The 19,320-nt window shown below is 43.1% G+C and overlaps 1 protein-coding gene across 4 annotated transcripts in view; it reads left to right on the forward strand.

The window, feature by feature from the left end:
- The window catches only part of RASAL2 (RAS protein activator like 2), a 164,917-nt gene that overhangs the window by 16,593 nt on the left and 129,004 nt on the right, over positions 1–19,320 (forward strand). Inside the window, exon 1 of one of the 4 annotated variants that reach the window (XM_064664163.1) lies at positions 12,261–12,609. The exons of the other annotated variants lie outside the window; for them this stretch is intronic. The gene's annotated coding sequence lies outside the window, so the exon portion shown is untranslated. Of the gene's footprint in view, positions 1–12,260; positions 12,610–19,320 lie in introns of those variants that run through there. 4 annotated transcript variants of the gene reach the window in all.

Here is a 19,320-nt window from a genome sequence, read left to right on the forward strand (position 1 = left end):
AGTTCTGATCTGTAAAATGACATTAACTTGCTTGGAAAAAAATTTTAAAAAAGGTCTCATATTAACAGATTAACAGAAGGGACATTTTCCCCCTTCAGTTCATTTTTAAATCCTGTTGCCTTTCAAAGGCTGACACTTCTGTCTCTCAGCCCTGTTCCTCTGGTAATAGAATATTGAAGGAGATGTCTTTTAAAGAAAAAAAACCAGCATGTAGCTACATCACATCATAAAACACAAAGGAAGAAAGTCTGCTTAATCTGACAAAGCATCAGTGTTTAGGCTGTAAGCTCATTATGAGGCTTGTGTAGTGGGAGCTGATTTTTTCAAATTAATTTCTATGATTACCATAATAAACATTTTAATAATATCCTTCCCTCATATCCTCAGCAGCTGAATATTTCAGTAGGTTATCTGGTCTTTCACAGCAGCCTTTATCCCCATCAGCTGTGCATGATCTGTTTACAAGAATGCTTATAGGTATTTCCAGTTTAATTTCATGTTCCAGGTTGTGCTGCTTCAGCAGTTTCTCTCAGTGCATTTGAGATGTTCCCAGAGAACACTTGGGGGGATATTGAGATCTTTGAATTTCTAATTTTATTTGGTAGTCAATGCAAAGGAGTTGCATCTTATTGTATTTAAATCTTTCAAGTGTCTGCAAAACGATTTGCTGTTGCAAATACCCAACACCCCGAACACCGAGGCTGGTGCTGCAGTGTTTTGTTCCGTATGTGTGTTATTTGCTGACAGTAATAAGTGAAGCTTTCTGTTGTGCTGATGCTGTGACCGAGAGGTTGGGGGAATCTGGAAAGTAGGAGTGGGGCACTGTTAAACTGCCGAGATTTGTTGGGATTAGGGATCTGTGCAGTGCTGCCTCCCGCTCTGGGGTCCCCGGCACAAGAAGGACATGGAGCTGTTGGAGCAAGTCCAGAGGAGGCACCAAGATGATCAGAGGGCTGGGGCAGCTCTGCTGGGAGGAAAGGCTGGGAGAGCTGGGATTGCACGGCCTGGAGAAGAGGAGGCTCCTAGTGACCTAATTGGGGCCTCTCAGTGCCTGAAGGGAACTTACAGGAAAGATGGAGAGGGACTATTTCTAAGGGCCTGGAATGACAGGGCAAGGGGGAATGGGCTCAAATTGAAACAGTATGTTTAGATTGGATATTGGGAAGAAATTGTTCCCTGTGAGGGTGGGGAGGCCCTGGCACAGGTTGCCCAGAGAAGCTGTGGCTGCCTCTGGATCCCTGGAAGTGTCCGAGGCCAGGTTGGACAGGGCTTGGAGCAACCTGGGCTAGTGGGAGGTGTCCCTGCCCATGGCAGAGGGGTTGGAATGAGATGAGGTTTAAGATCCCTTCCAACCCAAACCGTTCTGTGATTCCAAACCCAAAACTACTGCTAGCTTCTTCAAGCTGGTGAGCTTTCAGGCTGTCGCACCATGTAGGTTTAGTCTTGCAGCTCAGCATTCTGCTCCTGCTTTTCTTCACTCACAGCAACACTGGAAATGTCAAAAAATATCACACTGATCTAAGCATGGTCATAACATACTTCTACTGGGATCCTTTGCTTGCATCCAAAACCTTTCTTTGTTACTGGCTCAGTTTTCTGTAACAACCTCATGTACAGTGTGTTGTCCATGATTACTCCAACACTCCTGCTTCCTGTGAGTCCCTTTCCCATCAGTAGCTTTGAATATTTCTCCTCTTGCTCAAGTGTCACTTTGTCTGACACTCCACCAAGCTGGTTGTCAGTGAGCAGAGGAGCTGCAGCACGTTGGTTGAGAGATCTGAAAGCTGTGTATGGGAAGCCTAGATGAGTGTCTGAAATCAGAGTAAAATCTCCCAGCAAAATATTGTCTTAATCATCAGCGCTAGCATGTAAAACTGATTTTTCTCACCTGTCTCTTTTCCACCCACGGTTCCCCCTCAACTCCTGTCCTCTGCTTGGCCCTGCTTTTTGGGCTTTGGGAGTGGGACACCTATTTTCAGAGCAAGATGGACTAAGTGCAGTAGCTACATTTACTGACCTAAGAAAACCACGGAAGAATAATTTAATAGTTGTCAAAACCTCCTATCAAAACCTATGTAGCAGAAATAAAGTAAGGATAAAATGTGTGACATTTTTGCAGTGATTACATCCGTTAGTACTGAGGAGAGACAGCAAAGCCTAGATAAGCTTTGATTTTGTTTTTTTTTTCCCCTTTTTTTGAAGCTACCCGGCTGCTGGTAAGTGACAGTAATATTGCTATTGTGAGGCTTTTTCAGTGACAGCTTGTCAAGAAATTATATACTCCCAGAACTGCACTATTTTAAAAATAGGGGGGGTGGAGGATTGTGTGCAAATGAGGAAGTAAACAAAGGCTTTGGAATTTCAGCCTGATGAAGAGGAACGTGTTCACCCCTGCAGGAAGAAATTGTTTCTAAGAAACTTTTGAAATAATGTAGGAAGAAAACAGCAGTGCTTAAGCCTGTGACCTGCTGCACACTTTGAAAGTGTTTCAACATCGACGTGGATACAAGCAGTAAAGATGGGAGATAGGAGCTAAAAGCACTTCTAATGAAAAAACTGATAAGACCAGAAGAAACAGGTTTTGCTGTTAAGATGAAATGCTTCTTGCGCTTGCATTTTAAGCAACGTTTTTCTTTTTAAAAAGCGTTCGAGGAAGGCAGAGGTAAAGCAGGAGACGTGATAATTACACGAAGAAGCTCGTTCCCTTCTGACATGTCACGCCAACCATTAAGTCAGGAGATGTGACGAAGCAAGTTTAGGAGGTTGTTTTGCTAAGCATGAGCTGTTCATTGGTTTTCCATTTTATTTTACTTGTCATTTCATCTTGTAAAATCAGTGAAGGCATAAATACATACAAATATTACGGCCTTTTAAACTTCCCTGTTTGTAACAAGAGGTGTAGGAAGCTGCCGCTGCCTATTGACCCTGTCCCTCGCAACATCAATAATAATATGTTTATTTTTCCCCATCTCAAATGTTAAGTTGTTGATTTCAGTGGTTTTGACCTTCATTTCCTGTTGGAATGAGACATCTCTTTTTTTTTTTTTTCTTTCTTCTGCTGCTTGGATTTGGAGATCGACCATCAGGAAGCAAAATTTTTTGCTTGTTTTAAGCTATGCAGCGCATATTCATTCCATGGTTTTTCTGTCCTCTGTTTCAACTTGTAATATCTCAGCTTCCTCCTCATTTACTTCAAATACACCAAAAAAAAAAGGGGTTGTCTTTCCTCTCGCAGGCTCTAAGCTTTTAGTAACGCTGATGCTATTATTATCAGGAGGCTGAAGTTCACAGGGTGATGATACTTAAGTGAGAAATAGGCAGAGTGTCAAGGAATTACTTTGTTATTGTGCTCAAAGATCTTTCTCGAGGGGAAAAGTTAGAAGTTCAGCAAGATCCAGTCACTGATGTCAGGTTTTGAGGATAGACAGAAAGCAGACTGACAGAGGGATAGAAGGAAGATGCACAGCATCTGCTATGCCTGAAATTGTACAGACTCTGTTCAGTAAACCTGGCTACTTAGGCTAAATTTTACCATGGTTTTGATTGTTCAGTTAAACATTTGAAATAAATTTTGGCAGCTGCCTTAGTTCATATACATGTGATTGGCTCCTTCATGTCTTCATTTTTGCTCTGCAACCTTGTTAAGCTGATCCTTCTTTCAGATAGCATCATTAAAATATACAGGCTCATTAGAAAAATGCCAGGTTTCTAATATCTTCTTCACATAGCCTGTGTGGATCTACTTTTTGTGGCAATAGTGTGTCCAAGCTTATCTTTTTGTCTTTTATTTTCTGATATTTTTTTTTTCTTTCCCCCAGTGTATTATCAGCTGTGGGAAGTGAACTAAGAGAGGGACCCCTGCGTTATGTCAGGGCTCAGGACTTCAGGGGTGACTTATCTGAAGCCTTGCCTGAGTAATGGCTCTGTCAACATTTGCTGAAGGGGATAAATTTTGCTTCCTTGGTCACAGAGTACCAGGTCCACTTTTCCGTCAGCACCTTTGACTCTTTCTTTGCTGGCTCAAAAAAAAAAAAAAGACAAACAACTTGAGTAGCCTGTAGCCAAGTTGGAGGTGGAGGTACAGCACATTTGAATCCTGTCTTCATTTCAACAGTGTTTTGGTTATATGAGATGGAAAAGTTTTAGTTGCTCTCTGTCTGATTGGTATCAATGCATCACAGACACTCTGCATCACTGTTAATATGCTGAAGAATAATGTTCTTCAAATTAAACTTTGAATACATTTTCCCTCTATTTCTTATGCTTGTGATCTGAGAGAGTGTAGTATTTCTTTCTCTCCCGCTTTCCTCCTTCTCCCAGGCTCTCACTGTTCCTAGACACTGAGAGATAAACAGGATACATCAAAGACTTTTATCAGGTTTGCATGCAGTGACCTGCCAGACTCCGTGGATGGTGCTCTGTAGGACAATTACCCGGAAATTTGGGTGCCCTCTTTTAGGATTGACCCACTACCTCCAAACTGTTCTGGCTCACTGACCTTGAACAGTGTATTTGTAGAACATTTGCCTTTATGAAGCAAATCTACCAGATCCCCCATTCCCCAGCAAGAGGCTTTCTGTCACTCTAATTCCCTTATCATAAACACAGCAACTTCAGTGGCCCCCGAATCCTGGCCCATCTGTCTCGGATTTACTAGAATAGTATCATGGTTTAAATAACGTTCCCTCCACTTGTGGAAGCAAACATTTATTGTTTTATCTACAGGGAGAATTGATGAATATTAGTATTTGCAGGGATAAATGTCATTTTATTGTGGGCTCATAGCAATAACCCTTCTGGCTGCACCTGCTGTTTGAGACAAAGTGCAGGGAAAAGTGACTTCCAGCCCAAGAGGAAAGCCAGCACTGCTCTATCTCTAAAAATGACAGGTTTATAAATGATTTTTTTTTCTTAGTTTCAGCTGTTTGTTTGAAATTTCGAGTTTTATTTTTGCAATCAAGTGCCTATCCCAACTCCTTTTCCTGACTTGTCTCCCAGATTGGTTTTCCCCTGTGGGGAATAAGGAACAATAACATGCTGCAGCTCAGGGACACGGATTGTTTGAGTGCTGTACCATGTGAATAGGCATCCTCAGTGATCCAAACCCTCTGCTTTTTTAATCTACCTAGCACAGAGCTGAACTTGGAGTCCCTGGTATTTGTGCTGATTTCACAGGTAGTGAAACTTTATTTTCCAGTTTGACAACCTGATTTTACAGATATTGGGGGAAATCATCCTACAGTGTAACTAGCAGGAATAAAACCTTTTCTGTAACTTTCCAGAATCTTTTCTGCTGACATTTTTTTCTTGTTACAGTGCTTTTTGCAATATTTTTATATCTACTTTATTCCTGGCTTGTAGCAACTGCGAGGAATCTTTTAAATAAGGACAGTTGTTAGTGTGTGTGGGTTTGAGAAGTTAGGAATTCACAGCCACTTGTATGTGCAGGAAAAAATAGCACTTCTTTTCCAGCCTTAACGATTCCATGATTTTTGGGGGAGGGCAGGGAGGCATCAGGCACTTCCATGGTCATTTCATGCTGCTGGATCCCTCTGCCCCCTCCATCCTGTGTTGGATCCTCTACCTGGTTTAAGGCTGTAGGTCAGCGTTGTAAGTCAGTTTGTGCACATGCTCTGCTTCATTAGAAAGCTTCATTAATTAGAGGCTTCTCATATTCTTCTCTTGATAGTTTACTGCTCTCACACTCGCTGATCCCAGGAGGAGGTGGTTCACCAAAGATACAGCCAGTCCTGCTGGAAGGAAGGGTACTAACTTGGTTTAGTGCTGGGCAAAGGCTGCTGTGAATTTGACTCCATTCATTGATTTGCCACTCCCAAACAAATGAGTAGTCTGTCCTTTGTTGGATCACCTGTTTACCAGCCAAAGTTTAGGAATAGAAGGGAAAAAGTAGTGTGTGTGCTGTCGAAGCGGCTTCTAAAGTGTGATTATAGGGTTAGAAAGAAAATCACACAGCAAGAAAATGCCAAGTGCAGATTAAACATGAAAATGAGATTCTTTCTGAGCTGCTCTGGGAGCCCAGCAGCACGTTCTGCTGCTCCTCATGGGGTTTGCTGGCTTTGGGATTTCTTCAGGTTTACAATTCTCTTGCTAAAATTGCTCCTGAGTGCAACCTTCTCCTTTAGCCTAAAATGAAGTGGCCCAGTACCTGTGCTCTGTCCAGACTGGGCTTTGAGATTTGGGTGCGAGTGTGGGAGCAGGATAGTTGTCCCCTTGCACTCTCGGCTGGGAGGAAAACCAGGGCGAGAATCTTTTCCTGATTTTTCCTCTTAATTTGCACATTACTCATACATCTGTAGGTTTCTTGCACCATCTGTGGGCCCTCAGTCTGTCTCTGACTGTTTCTCAGGGTTTGGGACATTGGTTGTCCCCAGATCTCATTTGCTTCCTACCTGCCCTCTCCCTGTGAGCATCGCACGAAGGCCAAGTGTGACAGACACATGACAACGTTGCCGTTCCCTGATGGGTCTTTTTTTTCCTTTTAAACTACCTTCCTTCCTTTCCCACCACTTCTTTTTAGCATTTTTAGCCACTGTAAGGTTCCTGCTATAATTAGCTCTGAGCATGACTGTTGTTATCTTTACAGGGTTTAATTTTTAAAGAATGGTCTGGAGGAAGTAATGCTTGTTTGGCTGAAATCCTTTTATTGTTCTGGCTGAGTGGCCAGCTCGGTGATCACAACACAACAGACTTGTAAAAACTTATCTGCTCGTCCTCTTCAGGTCTTCAGCCTTGGTTAAGGGTTGTGATGCACCATGTGATGTACAACTTAAATGTTATACACACACCCGCCCGGCAGTCCATGCACTGGTTTATTTTCATTTAGTCTGGATTTGTATAACTTATCTAGGTCATCAGTGAAAATAAGCTCGGGGTATTACAAGCAAAGCAAATCTGATTTTTGACTTGTTCCCTCCTGAGGAAGAGCTGTGTGTCTGCTGTTGGTTTTTTGCAAAGGTTGAGGCTCGAGCGTACGGAGGGGAGGATTTTTCCTCTCTTTGAAGCTCGTACCAATGAAGGCTGAGCTGGTGAGGCGCCGTGGTGGAGGCTGTGCTGCGGTGCTTCCCTGGGCTGCCACAGCCTGTACCCTGTTAACTCAGAGAACACTCGGATCCCAGGGGACTCTGCTCTGTCTCCTTTGCCTGCAGCTGCCTGTGGCTATTCCGGAGCTCTGCTGCACTCCTTTGCAGTGTTGCTTTGGGTTTTCATCCATGAAAAGGATAACTTTTTACCCCATTGTCCATGAAAAGGATAACTTTTTACCCCATTGTCCACCCTTTTCCTTTTAGCGTATGAGTGAATTTTTTCTCTGTATTTACTAGTGTGAAATTAAACAAAAAAATAAATTAAACAAGATACAGTAACTTTGACTTCACCTTGCACCATCTTGCAAACAAGTCAGCGGCTATCGCCGTGCCCTTCCCAGAACTGGGTGTGGTGGCTGAAATAAAACATCTCTGGAGTACAAAGAGAACACAGCCCTATTGTTTCAGGGCAGGCAGAAAGATGACTTCTGAAAGCTAAAGTGTGGGCTTTGGTAGTTTATTTTTTTTTGCGGGTGTCTTTTTTTGTGTGCTTTTTTTTTTTTTTAAAGTAGGGTTTTTGTGCTGCTCTTGCCACTTTTTCTCCAGCCTTTATTATGTTATTGATTATCTAAATAAAGTAATTTTACAAGGAGCCTTCAGGGCCCATCTCTATAATTTGAAGCTCTTTTCAAAGTATCTGCTCCAATTTAATTGAATAATTTCAGCAAGTGGTAGCTTGGCTTTGAAGTGTTCCTCTGCACTGAGGAGGGACTGCTCCAAAGGAGAACCTCCCTGGGCAGTTGCCTCAATATTTAGCCTCAGAGAAATGTTCAATATCCCTTTCTCTCCCTCCTCCTCATTGTTTTACACTCCTGCTTGCATCTATCTTGAATTTCATTTTTAATTTTCAAGCCGAGATTTTTCCTTATGCATTTTATGCAGGACTCAGTCTTGTGCCTTAAAATCAGTCTAGATTTAGTGCCTAAAGAGCAAACGGGGCAAGAAGGCCTCCTGCATAAGTGATATGATTTTTCTTGCTGAGTAAACCTGGTTTTATGATCATTTCTTTGCTGGCAGCAGTCCCAGAAGGTTTCTGACTGGATGCTCGTGCCCGTGTCCTGCTCTAGGACTTTAACCCATGGATGGGGTCTGAAGTGTCTCTGGCGTAAGCACAGTGTGTACGTTCCTCATGGAGAAATGGTGAACAAAATAGCTGGACTTGGCCCAAGGATGACTAGTGGAAAGCCTGAGGATTGTGTTATGCAGGAGAAAAGCCTTAGGGACTGTAGGAGAGTCCCTGGGATCTTGCAGCTTTGGCTTTCCAGAGAACCCTGGATGGTGGTGCAGCATAACTGGAGATAAAAGGCAAACCACACTTAATAAAAGCATAATTTATGATTGTGGCCTCTTGTGCCAAGTCACCACGTGTGGAGATGGTTGTTCTCAGCAACCTAAGGAGTGGTCTTTGTGTTTATGATCTTGTTTGCTCCAAACACTAATTGACACCAAGCGTGTTAGAAAGGAAGTGATTTTGGGGTGGGTTTTCCCCTGAAAACACAAAGGAGTGGAGTGTGAACTTCTTCCTTTGCAAGCACCTGCTGCCACGAGGCATTGGATGTCCATGAGCACAGCCCCAAGCCTGGCATTTCAGCAGGTCTCTTACTTATGTGAGTTCACATAAAGCAACCCCTTGACAGTGTTTAGCAACGTTTTTCTTTAAACTTTTGTTTTCATTTGCAGTCAGCATTGCTCACTTAAAAGGTTTCCCATTAAGATCTGCTGCTACTTCTTTTATATCTGATCTTTCAAATGTATTCTTATGTGGCTTTTCCATCTCCCCTGTGTTTGTGCTTCGGACAAAATGTGATAAAAGTGGCTGATTAAAAAAAAATTATACTTCAAGTACTCTACTTTACTACAAACCTGATGATAAAAAATTTAGAGCATTAACATCCTGACAGATCAATCATTTCAGGTTGTTTACTGCAGTGGACTAATGTTTGATCCTTCAGTCTTTTTTGGAAATATAAAACTAGAAATTTTAAAAGCTTACTCTCCGTTTCAGACTGAAAGCTTAGGCTGCATAAAATCCAAGTACGGTAGAGCAACGTGTGCTGGTCAAATGAGAGAAATATTTGACGTCCCTCAGCTCTGGTAACAAAAGGACCATAGTGTGTGGAATCCCTGATGCCAGCTGTGTTGAAAGTTGCTGACTTGGCCTGTGACTGTTCCCTGCTCATACAGAATTACACTTTCATAGGCACAGTCCAAGCTGTGTGCAGTTCTCTTTTTTTTTTTAAAAGAGAAACCAAACATATGCACAAATATAAGCAGAGAAGTATGTCAAAGTTGCAAAATAAAAAGCAGTCAACAAAGCATGTTTGTTTATGAGAGTGTCTTTGTGAGTAATTTTGGTTTTGACTGTGGTCTGCCACACCTTCATTTCTTGATCCCTTTTTCCTTTTGTTCATCTTCTCAAGTATTGCAGCTTTGTCTAATTCCTTGAAGGGGAATGTAATAAAATGATAGTATTTCTAAGGAATGCAGCATCACATCTCTGACTGTACAGCCTTGCTCATGTTTGCTCTCTGACTTCTTGGGCTCTGCTACATGCTAATAATCCTCCTCTTCAAAGAGCTTTTCCTGTGTGTTGAGTTGCATGGAATATAGAGCAGCTCCTGCTAGGTGCTTTTTTTTTTTCTCCCTGTTGTAATGAGGAGAGGTGAGTAATGGAGAAGCATTTCCTCTTTTTCTAACCACTGTTAAAAACCTCGGAACGATCCACATGTCCAGAATGCAAGTAGGGCTGTTATTTGTGAAGATCAGTGTGTTGTGCTACAGAGTGTTGAAACAAGGATGAGAGCCATGCATGGATTTCATTGTATCTAGTGGCTACTTGCAGAAAGAAGAGATTGTGATGTTCTTCAGCAAAATTAAGTATTTCCCCAAATATTTTCTTTTCTCCAGAATCACGGTCTTTAATTGTGGGACTCTGATAAAGTGAAATCAATCTGAAGTTGTAGAAAACATGCACATATTTTATGTGATTAAGTTAGCTTGACCTGAGAAAGTAAATATCTGTTTTACAGTGTTGTTTACACAAGAAAACAGTGAGGAACACATGTTTCTTTGAAAGATGACTCTTCAGGCTACAACAGAATTTTATTAGGGGGCTCTTGGGATCGGTTTGCTCTACAAAATGCTTTGTGCTGCAGTAGTGATTCTCCCCGTGCGGAGGAGGATGGCTGGTGGGGTTAACTGTCAAAGGGCTGTTGGGCTGAGTAATTCCCTGACACATCTTCCTTACTGCGGGAGAAGCTGCCTTCTGAAGTCAGAACATTTTCACAACAGTAAAACTGTTAGGAAGTTGCAGGGCCGAGATTTTTGCTCTGCTAATGCAGTTGGGAAACCCTTCGATTTAAAGGCAAGCTGAGAATTTCTATGGCTAATCTGCTATATAAAGGCAAATTAGAGTTAACTGATGTACTTCTAAATGTGGCCTGTGTGAAATGAAGTTCCTTGTAGTGTAATGTGTTGGGTTTTTTTTTTTTTAATAGCATGATTTATTACTCCGTAAGTAGGTAATTCCTCGCTGCTGATAACCACATGGCCGCTCTTCCTTCAGCCATCGCCGCTCCCTCGCAGCACTGAAGTACCTTTCAAAATGCCATTGATTGAGTTGTAGCCCCTTGGGGGACTGTATTTAGACTCCCTGTTAATAGATCAGCTCGTTCATGTAATTACCAAGCTCTGACAGAGCAGCTTCTGGAGCTCAGTGCACGTTATCCCTTTCCATTTGCATCCCTGGGAATCACAAGACAACCCTTCACGCTCGGCGAGGAGTTGACGCCCTTAGAAAATGGAGGAATCATTTTGTAGCTCCCAACAGACCTTTCAATAAGTATCAGCAAGTTCCGTTTGTCCATGAGATAGACAGGAAAATATTTTCCTACTGATTTGTGTTGTCATGACTTCATTGGCTTGAAATGACACCTTCTGGAAGTGCCTCTCCTGCTGGGATGCATTGGAGTGAGAACTCCCTTCTGCATCAGGAATGGACTTCACCAAACTTCCTGGCTGAAGGATGCCATGGGAAGCCATACCTGGCTTTGCAGCTGCTCCGTTCACTTGACTGTGGGGAATACTGGACGGTGCTAGAGACAGGATTTATTTCCTGAGGCACTCTGTGATTTTAGTTGTGTTTCAGCGTTATGGAGCGGGATGAATGAGGCAGTGCAGGGACAGAGAGAGAGAGGCTTTGTGGTTTTTATTAGCAACAACTGTGCAAGCAAACTTAATTTGGCATTCTGAGGCCCGCTGGTGGTGTTCCAACTTTACCCCTCAGCTGTTGCTGCCTGCATTGCAGAGGACTCTGTAATCCAGCAATTCCTCATTGTCTCCAGCCCCTGCCGTTTGTAAGTGGGACTCAGGTTGCAGAGCAGATTAACTGAGCATTCCCTTTTATTTTTAATTCTAATATGAGCATTTCCTCAAGTCATTGGAAAAATACACCTGGCACTTACTAGCCTGGAGATATGTGCTTATTAACTGAGGTGGAAAATACCTGTATGATCTTGTCCCCTATGGTTTCATAGGAAAGAAACAGTAATATGCACTTGGCTTGGCTTGTGACACTTCCTATATTTCATCTATTCTCCCACTCCCGGAACAACCAGTCTGGCTGTATTCTTTCTTGTCTTCCTCCTCTCTTATTTCCTTCTTCTGTAGTTCATGGTATTTCTCATCCTGTCTCTTTTGTCTGTGTGCTTCCCTTCCTTATTGCTGTCCCAGGTGCAGCAGTGGTGCCATCTTACTGATTTTCCTATCCTTTTGATAGTGATGTTCTTTAGGATATCTTTTACCTGCACTCTTTTTCAGTCTGTGGGAGAATTAAAAAGGTTTGCAGCAGCTGCCACTGAGGCCAAGCCTTCTCCCTTCTCTTCTCTCTGTGCCAAAGGCACAATCTCTGCTGTCCCCCCACTCAACTTCCAAGTTTGTACTTTATTTGGGACAGTAAAATGAGTAAAAAGAGCATTTGTGGGTATCACTCACCCTTCCCCTGCTCCCTTCAAACAGTCATTCTACATAAAACCATTTTGCACAGATGATTCTAGCTGGTCATTGACATGCCAGTGGTGAATTAGCTTTTGAAACCACGCTTTGGGGGTCCGGGGTGCCTTTTGCCTTGCACGAAAATGGTATCCCAGAGCTATTTTATGCCAGTGGGGAAGGCTTGTCTCTTGGGAGCTAAACTTTTGGCTGCCTATTGCTTCCCCTGGTTGCAGTCCAAAAGAGCCTGTCAAATGCCTGACTTACCCCCCTCCTAGAAAAACTTGAGCAACTTTGGCATAACATCAGCTGCACCCTGACGTTTTTCAGCTGACTGTTGACTCGGTTACACTCGCAAGAAAGCAACAAGTAAGTGTTTGGATCAACTCTGCTTCAATAAACAAAGGCAACTGTTGCTCTTAAAGATATTTCCAATTTCTGCAGTAAAATTAACACCCTGCTTCGTGCTTTTTCACCCTTTCCAGACAAACATTTCAAGACGAGGAAAAAGAGAAAGGTAAGTGGTTTTTCTTCTTGCTTGGTAGCCTCTAATTGTAGTTCAAGCAAAAGCCCAGGACTACAGGCATAAGGGAAATTCCCACATTTTCATCCAGTAGCATGGCTGGAATCTAGTGTGAAGATATAATTTGCTTTTTTTGGGCTACTATGCCTTGTAGCTTTTTTTTTCTCTCACCTACTCTAACATACAAGTGCCTGCCCCGTGGCAGAGGTGTGTGTGTGCTCATGTAAAGATCTCCCTGGGAAAACTGATGAGGAAGAGTTGTGTGAAACAATTGACAAAAACTGCCTTTCTCTTCTGCTAAAGGAAAAACAATTGCTCCATTAAACTGCACATTCAGGCTTTCACACAGCCAATGTGTAAATCCATGAGTTTTCAAAAAGGGTAGTTTTGATTCCCGGGATGACTTGGGATCGAAATGCTCATTTGAGGGAAAACAGCGTTCCTTTGCCCGTGGATTGCCATGGGCTTTTAGGGTTATTTTGGAGAGCAAATTACAAGATTCTCGTGCAGTTCTAAACTCTGTTTTCCTTACAGATGTGCTCAAGTTTAGGGATTGAGAGTGGGTTTCTGGCAGCCAACAGCAAAGGTCCAATCTCTTACGCGCTCACAGCCATTAAACGTGTCTGGTCTGTGATGGGGGGAGAGGGAGATCCTGGGAAAGAAAGGCAGAGACCAGCAAGTTTCTGTTGCTGTTCTCCAGGAGGACCTAAGCAGTCTGGCCTCCCACACTGTAAATTCCTACTGGCAGGACCACTCCAGGTGGAGAGTGGCTCCACACTGTCCTCTCCCGCAAGTCCACGGTGCCTTTTGGGGTTGGTTCTGTTTATTGAGTACATAATACACCTAAACAGTATCACAGCCTGCTGCCACCAGGATCTGTATTGCTCTTTTGCTGGCTCTGGAGCTCAGTAGTCCCTGTTACTGAGGGATGGGAGGTAGAGGAATGCTCCAGTACTGAGGAGTGACTGGGGTCAGCTGCACAGAGCGTAGGACCCCTTCCTTTAGGGGGGACAAACTGTCTGGTGGCCACGAGCTGTCTCAAGGGTGCAGTTCCCTGGAAAGGTGACAAGCTGGGGAGGCAAAAGGGCTCATACCTCTTGCAATTTTAGTACTTAGGCTTAAGACTTAGGGCGGTATTTTAGTATTTTAAGAACCGTTTCCAACAGGTGAGAGGAAGAAAAATTGTCCTGGGTTAAAGAAAGTCTTTTTTGGTGTTTGTTTGTTTGTTTGTTTTGTGTGTGTTTTTTGTTTGGTTGGTTTTTTAGGTTTTTTGTTGGTTTTTTGTTTGGTTTTTTGTGGGTTTTTTTGTGGTTTTTTTGTGGTTTTTTGTTTGTTTTTTTGGTTTTTGTTTTTGGGTTTTGTTTGTTTGGTTGGTTTTTGGGTTTTTTTTAAAGGGTTGTTTTAGTTGGCTGAACTTCTTGGTAAAGAAAACCCTTATGTTAAAGATTAATATCTGCATCCTCCTCTTATCGAATTGGCACCTGCAATAAACCTATTCCAGACCTCAAGAATTACCAATAGAGCTGCACTGAGTAAATTTGATATCACCAGGGGGTGACTGAGAAGGAGGGAAATGGATACCTTTGAGTCTCTTCTACCTTGCAGAGCAGCCAAAGCTGCAATTACTGTCAGTTAACTGCATGTTTGGTTATTTATAAAGATAAGGTAGCTCACTAACAGAGTAATAGCAGTTTTTCTATTTTGCCTTGGCAGTATCCTGCAATAAAATAGGAAATTTATTAGCATACTAATGAATTATGTACTCTTTCTGTGGCACACCAGCAAGTAAACTGGGTGAGGAAACACTTGCTCTTTTGTCTTTTTAGCATCCTTTGGCTGGAAATCCTCCTCTAAAACAAGAGGTGCAGGGGAGGCTGAGCTCTGATGTATTTTTCTTTGCACTGGTGCTGGCAACAAAATCATTAATCTCACCTCCCTGCAGAGCCAGTGGCAAGAACTGGGAACAGTCCTGTGGTAACAGGGATCAGAAGTGAGATGGATGTTGTGCAGGTGCAACAGCATTTCCTCCCTGTGCTGAACACAGGGTTATAGAAGTCCACTCCTGTCTCTTATACACATCCCAGAATTATTTTTCTAGAGAGATGCCGTGTCCATTTCCAGCTGATGTGCATCTGTTTGCATTGGGCCAAGGACTGCAGAGTCCTGTGTAAGGACCATGCAAGTATGTAAAGACTAACCCAAGCACACATTTCTTCTGTTTTCACCCCATTTAATCCGTTGTAGATACCTCATCTTACTTTAGCTTCCCATCCTCGATCTCCCTGACCTCCCTCTTCTTTCCTCCCTTCATCTTTCAAACACGTGGTTTGATTAGGAAGCTGTGATCTCTTAATAGTTCATTTCATTTAAAAGCACCTTAACCTGCAGAATGAGCCACTGGCTGTTTGTTGTTCGCTTCCCAACGATTTCCTGTTTGTCCGGGTGCTGGGTTATTCACTCAGCAGTTAAGGGAGGCAATTAGGCCGCTGAAAGCTCCTTGTGGCCGAGATGTGCCAGGCTGGCACAGGGGCTGTGTGTCAGCCACAAAGCCTTTCCCCCTTCACTGGCAGTTTGCACGGTTCTTTTTCATCTTTCGGTTCAGATTTCCCATTTTCTGAATTTAGCTTCTTGTCTTTTCTTTTTCTTTTTTTTTTTGTCTGGCTCAAATTGCAGCACAAAAGCAATCTTTAATATGTCTTTCCTTGCACATTTATGCAGACAATTGTCAGTCTCCCAAGGGAGGGAGGGCAGTGGGAGAGGAGAGAACAATCTGCAAATTCTTCCTTATCCAAACCTTTGGTTGACAGAAATTAAAACCTCACTCTATTTTCTCCTTTTTTTGAGCGCACCTTAAAATACTTGATGAACTTCAGCAAAGTTAATTTGCTCATAGAGAATGTCGTGTCAGAGGTGAGAAACACTTGTCACTGTGTAGACTGTATTTTGGGGGGATTTTTTTGCCTCGTCCTTGCAGGTTTTGTGTGGAGATAGATAATTGCTTATAGGACAAGGGGGAATGGCTTTAGGCTGAAGGAGAGTCTGTTTGGATTGGATATTAGGAAGAAATTCTTCCCTGTGAGGGTGGTGAGGCCCTGGCCCGGGTTGCCCAGAGGGGCTGTGGCTGCCCCATCCCTGGAAGTGTCCAAGGCCAGGTTGGAGGGGTCTTGGAGAAACTTGGTCTAGTGGAAGGTCTCCTGGCAAGGGAGCTGGAATAAGATGAGCCTTAAGGTCCCTTCCAGCCTAATCTTTTCTAGGATTCTGTGTTGCCCTGCTGACACCCACAACTGCTTCTCTGAGGACAGACATGAGATCCCCTCTGCTGACTCGCTCTGAGTGAGTGAAAGGACCTGACCTTGTCTTCCTGTCCTCTTCTTTTCTCCTTCTCTTCTTTCCCACTGTGAAATGTGCAAACATGGGTAAGAGAAGCTGCAGGGAGAAGGGGACTTCTTCCAGAGGATGTAGGTTGCTGGGGAAGAAAGGGAGACCGGATTTGGGGAAGGAGCCTGAGGTTTGAAAGAGCTGAGAGAAAACAGCTCTTGGAAACCTCAGTGAGGACTGTGCCACGTGTGTTCAGAGCCCACAGCCATGGGGAACTTGATTGTTTGGGGAAGGAGGAGCTGAGCTCTGTACTGAGAACTTGAAGAGCTGCTGCTGTTAAGTTCAATTTTGCAGGCAGTAGAAATCCAGATAAAGTATTGAGCTGTATTTTAGAGAATTCATCCTGCAGGAAAGGGTGACTCCATGTTTGTGACTTCTTTGCAGTGTTTTGTTGGGTTTTTTTGTCCTATCAAGAGTTATTAGAGACATTTGGTTTTGATATCTTAGATTCAAGGAGACAATCTGTCATTTCATCAGCACATTTCTGGAAATGTATGTGGTTCTCCCCACACCCCCCCTCCTCCCCTCTTGCTATAGATGTCCTGTATCAGTCACAGCAGCATTATTGCTGCCTGCAGTTAATGATAATTTCCTGTGTTTTAAATTTTTCTAAAGCAAACCAGAGACATGGAACTGGTATTGGCATTTAAACATAGAAAATAAATATACTTCTGCTCCCAAATGAAGACTATCTCTGGAGACAGATTTATAGCGATCTCCCATGTAGTCTCAGTGCTCTTTTCCTTGTCTATCTTAATTCCTAGTTTATCTGCAGACAGATGTGGCACTGAAAAGGCTTAAAAAGTTGAATTTTTCAGTCAAATGATTTTTTCCAGATTGGACATCATTTGCTGGGGTGGGAGGTCGGGAATTGGTGATTATCTGAAGAGGTAAACTTTAAATATATAGCTTCCTATTTTTTTGAATAATAAGGGTCTTTGATCTGTAGTGTGTTTGGGGTTTTTTGATCGTTTGTTTTTTGTTTTTTTGTCACAAAGAGAGTCTTTGAATGCAGACTCTGCAAATACTTTGATCGAAACTATTAATGCACCATTGATTTCCTCCATTGACTTGTCCATTAGATATTTAATCTCTTCCTTTTGACAAGTGTGTATTTATCTGTTTCAAAAGCAGCCTCCCACTGTCCTTTGCACAGTGGGAAGCATCTCCTGCTGGCTTTGTCACTTTGCCAGTCTGGAGCCTTGGCTTCCAAGGGCAGTTGAACACTTGGACTCTTCTTGTCCTTCTGCTGGAGTTGGAGGAGTTGGGGAGCAGATTCCCCATTGCATGACCATCCAAGCCAGGTTAATCTGTCCTGCCTGAACAGGGCATGCTGTGATTCCATGGTTTTGTTGCCAAACCCGTGGCAGGAGCGATCTGAAAGGAATCACAGCAGTGTCCTGGACGCTCCCTGCCCTGTGTGCTTTCTTCTGTCCCTCCTTTCTCTTTACTTAGGCCAGTTGTAAGAACGTTTTGTTAGGTGGTCACTGATGATGAGTTTTTTTAACAGCAACTGCTGAACTGCATCTGTTTCACAGAGTTCTGTTAAACTCCATTTTGAAGAATACATTTCACTTAACCCCCCAAAAAACCCCATAAAAATGAGGAATGATCAGCTGTCCTGGGGTCTGCACAGGCGGGGACTGTGGTTTTTGAACTTCTGAAACATCTCGTTAAGCTGAATGCCCGAGAAACAAAGTGATTTGATTCACTGCTTATATTTAGTATCATTACCTACTGCATTAGGTTCTGTTCTCTTCCAAGCATTAATGGTTTTACTCAGGAAGGTTAACAGGGAAAACGCCCAGCAGAAGGCATTTTTGTGCTTATCAGAGGGCAAAAGCGTGGAAAACATCAGGTCACTGTGCTGGGTGTCAACTTGTTTCTTTTTTTTTCTTCTTTATTTTTTTTTTTAAGAGTCTGCAGAAGCAGCTTTATTTAAGGGTGGGGAGAGGATGTCCTTCCTTTTTGGTAAAGCCTGTAAAATCAGAGGTGCTGGTGGATCCTTAGAACAAATGTGACCTGAAATCACAACACCCTCTGTATATGTCTTGGTCCAGAATCGTGTATCATGAATATGTGGATCCCAAGCTTAAAATATATCCTGGGATCCTAAATACCCGAGGTGATAATCTCTCTGGGTTTGAGTATATTTGTAATTGAAACAAAAATTCTAATTACTAGGTTTATATGTAACATTAAAAGTATCATTGACCTTGTATTTATTCCTTGTTAGGAACCAGTTTTTACTGTGACTGTCCATAGTCACATGGCAAGCTAGGGGGACAGTGTCTAGATTTAAGGTGCTGCTGGTGAAACTTTAGTTTAAAGCATTAAACCTTTGAAGATTGTTTGCAAGTCTTGGCTGCCAGGAGAGCCAAAATCCTAAGCTCACCTCAGGGAATTGCATGATTCCTTGTGTTTCTGGGGCCGCCAGCTGAGGAGCTGTAATCAGCTTTCACCACAGAAGTGTAAAACATACTGTTCAATTTGATGTGTAAGAGGTGAAAGCCCCAGCTATTGGGGAAGTGGGGTTGATAGTGGAAGCCAGTGGAAGAGTTTGAGCACAGCTTTGCTGGTCTGAAGCCTGTGTGCTGCTCTCCATTCTCCTCGGTCCCATCTCTGTATGTCACGGTGTTGGTTTATCCCAGAAAACCCCTTCAAGGGGTCAACTGACCAGACTCTTCTTTTGACTGACCTTAAACAGATCCCACATTCAAGCCCATTTTTCTCCCCCTTATGGGGTGTGGGAAGCAGCAGAGCTGCCCCCGCATTTTTCCCTTTCTGAAGCACGAGGGGCTGTGATTCCTCAGAGCGCTGCTGCTGGAAGCAGCCACGTTTTCTTTTCCTTGCTCCCGAGGAGTTTCATCCTGGGGCTTGTTATTTTTACTATGTGGAACCCCCTCATAGCCAGGCTGAGGAGCCTCTGCTGCCCGAAGGAATTGCTCTGTTCACTGATACAAATTTGAGGCGTCTTGCTGCGTCTCCTGAGATTCCCCGTGACAATCCCGTCATCCTGCCAAGGAACCCCTGTTAATATTCATGTGGTAGTTGTTTCAGTACTTGGCAGAGTCGAGAGTGTTAATGTGAAGCCTTCTTTGGCTGACGGGTATTAAAGAAGTGATTTATGTTTTGTACTGCAGCAGTGATTTCATTACACTTGAATTAAATTCTGAGCGTCTTTCAGTGGATGTGTGCATAACATGGACACTTGTACTGAGTCAGTTGGCTGCTCTATTGGGCTACACAAGACTCTCCCCTGTAAGTAGGGCATGGACCTGCTGGTGCAAGTCCAGAGAAGGACCATGAAGATGATCTGGAGAAGAG

Source organism: Pseudopipra pipra, chromosome 9 (assembly GCF_036250125.1).
Source record: "Pseudopipra pipra isolate bDixPip1 chromosome 9, bDixPip1.hap1, whole genome shotgun sequence".
Classification (NCBI taxonomy): Eukaryota; Metazoa; Chordata; class Aves; order Passeriformes; family Pipridae; genus Pseudopipra; species Pseudopipra pipra.